The following is a 7,524-nucleotide window of genomic DNA, read 5'->3' as shown; positions in this document are numbered from 1 at the left end:
TACACGCGTCACATGTATCTTAGAGTTGATCAAACTCCTACATTGGATCCCATACCTCAAGACTAATATATAGTGAAAATTTCATAAAGTATAGTTCAAGATGGAAGGACCAGTTCCTCCAAGAAGTTCTACTTTTGATGTATAAGAACTCTCCTTGAAATTAACAAATAGTCTTAAATAAAATTTGTTGTAGAGATAATCAAATGAATATGTTACCCTAAGAGTCAGAGTAGTCATCGTGGTCTTGTTCTTCATCATCATCGACCATATTGAGTCCAAGTGAAATAAACTTATATAACAAATATTAAATAAAGCTTGAAAACGTAAAAATAAAATCAAAAAGTAAGAGAGTCTTACCTTGATGTATTGTTGGATATAAAATGAAATGGTTAAGATAAATAGAGAATTTAAAATAATTTGTGAGTAACTAAAAATGTAATTATTTGGTAAAGATGAGGACTTATCATGGGTAAGTCAAGATAATAATTGTTGGAAACTCAACATAGCTCCATGGTGGAGATCATTGGTATAACCTGCACATCATGCTTACACCACACATAACAACATGCCTACACTCATGTATAAATTCAAGACTATTTTATCATGATTACGTCATAAATTGCTTAAGAAATAATCACACATCCTAGAATAATGACGGCCTTGAGCTAGGTGCATATTCTAAAAAATCTACCCTAATCATGAGTCCTTGTTGCGGAGCTGAGAAATATCTAAAACCATGGAATCGAACAATTGTTGGTAAGAATAGTATAACAATGATCGTAACCGTATAACAATAATGCTCAAGTTGATCTTGTCTCATAATGCCATAGAGAAATCCATATGTCTATCAAATGAGAGGGCGAGAATACGTAATCTCGATGATGCTGATAATTGCATTTTCTTCTTTTATTTTCTTTTTCTTCTTCTACTTCTTCTCTCTCCTCCTCTTCTTATTCTTCTCTTTCTTCTCTCTCCTCCTCTTCTTCTCTTTCTTCTCTCTCCTCCTCTTCTTCTTCTTCTCTTTCTTTCCTCTCCTCCTTCTCCTTCTCTCTACTCTTCTCCTTCTTTTCCTTGTGCCGCCTTGCCTAGTGTTGCCACATGCAGCTCTTGGATTATCCCATATAACATTTTGATTCTTGGCCAAAGGGGTATAAGGGGTAGAACGTAAGGCTGTATGCATTCCTCTCTTGAGGAGACACCCGAATAGCTACTCCCACTGGGGCTGGTGTCATCGTTGGCCGGTGCGGTGTTCGTGTGTAATGTTTCCCTACTGCTATCAGCTACTATCGCTTATCAGTCCCCATTGCCCTATTGTGACGACTTTGTTGTCGTCGACTGCTTGGCCAGTGTTCATTGTCTTACGAACGATACTGTTCACGGGCACTTTGACACGACGCCGTCATCATATTGGGTTTCTGGGATGCTTGGATTATCTTTGCATCAAGCCAAATTATGTTAATATCATGGGTGATACCATTATAAATATTAATACATTTGGTGGATATTGACATATGTGAACCTCCAATGTTTGTTTCAATTGGTTTGTATGGAAGGATGATTCCTGGGTTACTTACGCCTGGCAAACATGTGTGTGGTTATGGTCTGTATATTTATGGAATATTTGTTTCACCAATTTATTGTTGATTATTTTATAAGTAAAGAGGATTCCATATATTGAGGAGAAATTGCATAAATTTATTACTTAGCACCATTTTTGTAAATAAGCTTTGTATATACATGTGCTAGCTTGTGCACATTTTGATTTATTTGGAAAGCCTTAGTTTATCAAGCATAGACTTGAACTTTAATATTTTTATAAAGAGTGATATGCTTTAAACCCTAGCCTCAATTTATGGGCACTCTATTTTGAGCATAAGAGAGTGTCGTACAAGAAAAGCACTTTTTTGTATTTTTGGAGGCTATGGCCTAAATTGGAATAAAGTAATCCATAAATACTCATGTGTGGAGTGAGGTCACACACATGAGGGGGGATGATTGCACCCAATCTTGGAGTCGTGCTTTATGAGCTAAGTATTATTTGTATTTCATTTAATTATTAAATATGTTAAGCATGTGGAATTTGACAAGTTATTTAATTTAAACAATTCTTGCATTAAAACTCTATTTTCCTAGAAAATTTAGATCCATGTGACAATGGTATCAGAGCTTGGATCTAGGAAGATGGAGACAAGAATTGAAAGCTTAAAAGCTTGATTCAAAGTTTTTTGAAGGGTTACACTATATTATCCTACAAGCATAGACTAAAGGATAAAGGGGTGGCAAACCTCTCTGTAGAAAACCATGAAACCACCTTCTTCTTCAAAAGTGGTTTTTCTAAATTCATAGCCTCACACTGATCCAACTATATGGATTGAAGTAGCTTTTCAAGGAGATTTGGGCCCCATAATCCAGTTGCTAAACCACTGATGGATAGAAAAATCCATAATGGAGAGTGCTCATGCTTCTACAAATCAATTTGTGGAAAAAGTGCTACGCGCTTCGTTTGTTGATTTTTTATTTTTTTAAATTAAATCTTAATTAATTAGCTATTAATTTAAATCTCCATGACCCTTTCTTGTTGAGAATCATGGATCAAGCTCCCCTAAACAACTTCCTAATAACAAGACATTTACCTAATCATAAACTAATCCTACACCAATGATAACACTAATCTAAGAAGGATAGAAATGAAGAAAACTCATCATGAGTGTGTGCAAATTAAGGTTTAGACTCAAGTTCACTTAGGTTACAAGATGGAAACTTGTACTCATAAAAAGACTTGAGATATTGTGCTTGTATTCCATTACTTGAATGTCCTCCTTTTATCTGAGGAGAGTACAACTTAGCTTTTCTCTTACATGTGGGATAATTCTCACTTGGTGATGTGCCTTCTCACACTCACTCCATACTTTTCTTGTGCTCTATGTGGCATCATATTTCTCAACACCCCCCTTGGTGCCAAATCTTTGGGCTACTCTCGGGCTTCTCAAGGTGGTTGGATGTTAGTTACATAACGTTCTTTTAATTTTTCCTTTCTACATTCCCCTATGTGCTGTGAGCAACTTTGGCCCATGTGCTATTTTGGCACTTCCCCCCCTTAATGCTACTTTGGCTCTAGGTGAGAGATGAATTTCTAGCTTGGGTACATCATCGGTCCCAGAGGCACAGTGCCATTTGTTTTGCTGATGGGCTGTGCAACACAGAGTGGCGATGCTACACGCTGCTCTTTTTCTTCTGAGCGCTACTGCACAATCGTGGTTCAGCTATGCTATTTGCAAACTTCAAACCCCATTGCTAATGTGTCTTCTTCAGTGTGTTTGTTGAGATGCTGCTCTGCTGCTCTTTTCTTTTGCAGGTTTCCATGACTGTTGCAAATATTATCTTCTTCACTTGCTATCAGCTAGCTTTTGGGAGCTGTGGCCGCCTTTGCCTGCCTCTTTCTCTGTGCTGAACCTCTGAGGGTTTCCCCACTGATAGCTTTCTTGGACTGCTGCAAGCAACGATGCTCTTGGTTTTGTCTTTGCGCTTCCCTTCATGCGTTCGCTTTTCTCTTTGCTTTGGGTTTGTTGCCGTTACTTTATCTCCACTAGAGGGCTTCGACTGCTTGTTTCTTTGTTGGTTGTTATGTGTCTTCATTCATTGCTCGAATCGACTATGCTATTGCTATTTGTTGTTCTTTGTGCTATTTCACAAGGTGGCCTACACTCGTTGGGGCTTGCTTTACTACACGTTTCTTGAGCTGCTCATCATCAATTATATTTGATGAGTTATTTGATTAATGTTACCATATTATAGTAGTGATGTGTGTGAACACACTTAGGACCGCCGGGGCACTTTTTCCCTCACTAGGAGGTTTTTTCCCCCGTGCATTGTATATACGCCCATTATCTTCTAGGGCTTGTTATCTTTCATTTTTGGCACTCATAATACACTACTGTGTTGTGCTCAAGCTTCCTCATCTTCTTGAAGTTGTGTGTGCATTCCTGCAACCCTAATTCCAACAATTGGTATCAGAGCAGGCTTCCTCCTCCCGGGCAGCATCACCGGCACCTGCCGCTTCATCTCCTCCGATTGCAACGAGGTTTCACGAGCGTCTGCAGGTTAGTATATGCCGTGGGAGGGCCCGTAGGGCTTGGTCGTTTCAGAATTTTGATCTGAAGTCATTTCGCCCTCCGTTTTAGCATTCCAAGTACTGCGCAGGCAAAATCGTCCTACTGTGCAGATTTTCTGTCAAGATTAAAATCTGCAGGACAGGTGCCCATTCGTCTGTTTTGGGCTGTGCTATATAGCACAGGTCGATTTTATACAGGTTTACCTCTTGCAGACAGCATTTACATCTAGTAGTACAGTCATTGGCCATGGCTGACAACAATGATGTATTCCGCATGTTGGCTGCTGAGGATAAGTTGGATGGCACCAACTATCCATTGTGGGCATATATGATGCGACATGTATTGGTAGCAAAGGGGTTATGGAATATTGTGCAGGGTATTGATGCACGTCCTATTGTGGCTGGGAATGCTGCAAACACATCAGAAACAGGTACTGTTGATGATGGTGCAGGCACAAGTGCTGTAGCAGCTGTTCGAGAACCACCACTTTCAGCAGAGCAGATTCGTTGGGATGGTAGAGATGCGCAGGCTCATGCCTTGATTGCGCTGTCTGTCAAACGTACCATTATCCCACATATTCGCTCCTGCAGGACTTCTAAGGATGCTTGGGATGTACTTGCCACATTGTATCAGGCAAGAAATGAGGCTCGTGTTGCTTATCTCCGAAAACAGTTGGAGAATGAGCATATGAACGAAGGTGATTCTATGGATAGCTTTTTGACAAAGATCAAGGATTTCAAAGAGCAGCTCATTTCTGCAGATGAAATCCTGTCAGACAGTTCACTTGTGCAGACTGTTTTGAATGGTCTACCAGATTCTTATCAGGGTTTTGCTTCCACTCTTCGCTTGATGATGAAAGGCAATCCCAATGCCTTATCATTTGAGGAGTTAGTTTCTGTTTTGCTGCAAGAAGACCAGTCAAGGCAAAACAGGAATATTATGCGTGTCGCAGATCAAGCTTTCGTTGCTAGTCAGAGAAGCGGGAAAGGTAAAGCTGGCTTTTCTTCTAGTAAGCAGAAATCTGCAAATGCTGCGCAACCAAAGAAGGAAGACAAAGATGAGAAGAAGGGTGACAAACAGAAGACATTTTGCAAGTACTGTAAGGGAAATGATCATGTCATCAAAGCGTGTCCTAAGCTGGCTGCGAAAGAGGCTAAGAAGAAAGAGGCTGGTATGGCTGTTGCAGATGCCTCTCCTTCTAACAATGAATCTGCTAATGTTGTGCTAGATACAGAATGGGCATTCAATGCGCAGTGCAGTTATGACCCATCTTTGCATGACACATGTATGTCTGCAGTAGATTCAGATGTATGGTACTTTGACAGTGGTGCCACTAAGCATATCACCTCGCAGCGCAGTTTATTCACTTTCCTTGAGTCTGCTCCCATAGGGAATACTGTCACTTGTGCCAATAACTCCTCTTATCCCGTTAAAGGAGTTGGACAGATTGTGCTGAATGTTGCAAATGGCAACACCTTTACACTTTTTGATGCATTGTATGTGCCAGGGATCAAAAAGAATCTGCTGTCAATCTCCGCATTTGCCAAAACAGGTTTGGTTGTAAAATTTGTGGATGACAGATGTACTGTTCATGATCTCTCTTGTGGTGACATCATTGTAGCATCTGGTTCACTATGTCGAGGGCTGTATAAGCTCAATATGGATGGCAAATGTGTAGAGGATTCAGCATGTGCTATTATGGATACGCAGGCTATTTCAAATGCAAAACTGTGGCATGCACGTTTTGGTCATCTGAATTTTGCAAGTTTGCTGCGCCTGCAGAAATCTGAAATGGTGTCTTCTTTGCCTAAGCTTGAGGCACCTGTCAAGCATGTTTGTGAGGGCTGCATATTGGGTAAAATGCAGCGTGCTTCCTTTCCCAAAGATGGATCAGTGAGAGCTGAACGCAGATTGCAGCTTGTTCACAGTGATGTTTGTGGTCCCATGCAAACTCCATCATTTGGAAACTACCTTTACTTCGTGACTTTCATTGATGATTTTACCAGGCATGCATGGGTATATCCTTTGAAGGCAAAGTCCGAAGTGTTTTTGTGCTTCAAACAGTTTTTGGTTATGGCTGAAAATGTGTCAGAAAGTAAGATGGGCACCCTCCGTTCAGATCGAGGGGGGGAGTATATGTCTTCAGAATTTAATGCATTTCTGGCTGAGCGTGGGATAAAACACCAATGTACAGTGCCGTATACACCACAGCAAAATGGTGTGGCTGAGAGAAAAAACAGGTCTCTCATGGAAATGGCAAGATGTATGGTTAAGAGTCAAAGTCTACCACATGGTTTTTGGCTTGAGGCTGTCATGTGTGCCACTTATGTACTAAACAGGTGTCCCACCAAAGCATTACAGGTTGTCACTCCATATGAGGCTTGGCATGGCCGCAAGCCATCTGTTGGCCATTTACGTGTTTTTGGTTGCCTGGCATATGCATTAGTGCCTGTGCAACATCGCAGAAAATTGGATGACAAAGCTGTCAAATGTATTTTTGTTGGATATAGTGCTGAGAGCAAAGGCTATCGTTTGTATCATCCACAGACAAAGCGCATTTTGGTTAGCCGTGATGTTGTATTTGTGGAAGATGCAGTTCAGCCCTTGGTTTCATGTACTAAGGAGACAGATATCAGCTCACGTGATGTCTATGATACATTGTTGCCTCTTTTCAGTGGTGCACAGTCAAGTGCAATACCTCATGAGGCAGTTTTTCAGCCTATGCAGGTTTTAAATGATGGCACAGATCAGCCTATATCTGATGCAGATGTGCATGATGCACTTGAGGATGAGAGACAAGAGATTGAGGGCTCTAGGAATATGCCTAGATGGCTGGTGCAGACTTTGCGTGACAGCAAGTTGGATGCCCCTTTGTCTAGTCGCACTCGTTCTGGCTCTCATGGTGCCTCTTATGCGTCAGATTGTTATGCATTGGCTGTTTCTAGTATGTGCGATGAAAGTGAGCCTGTTTCATTTGATGAGGCACAAAGTTCAGAAAATTGGATGGCTGCTATGCAAGCAGAATACGATGCTATTATGAAGAATGGTACATGGTCTTTATGTGACTTGCCCCCTGGCAAGAAGGCCATTGGCACTAAGTGGGTATACAAATTGAAGCGTAAGCCTGATGGCACAGTGGATCGCCATAAGGCTAGGCTTGTTGCAAAAGGTTATGCTCAAGAGAAGGGCATTGATTTTGATGAGACTTTTGCTCCCACATGTCGTATGACCACTGTTCGTAGCATCTGTGCATTAGCAGCTCATAATGGTTGGAATGTACATCAGCTGGACATAAAGACTGCGTTCTTAAATGGAGATTTGCATGAGGAGGTGTATGTATCGCAGCCTCGTGGTTTTGTTCAAAGAGGGCAGGAAAACAAAGTGTGCAGGTTAAAAAAGGCTTTATATGGTT

Source organism: Cibotium barometz, chromosome 31 (assembly GCF_041138505.1).
Source record: "Cibotium barometz isolate CiBa-2024 chromosome 31, ASM4113850v1, whole genome shotgun sequence".
Lineage (NCBI taxonomy): Eukaryota > Viridiplantae > Streptophyta > Polypodiopsida > Cyatheales > Cibotiaceae > Cibotium > Cibotium barometz.
This window is presented reverse-complemented; position numbering follows the sequence as displayed.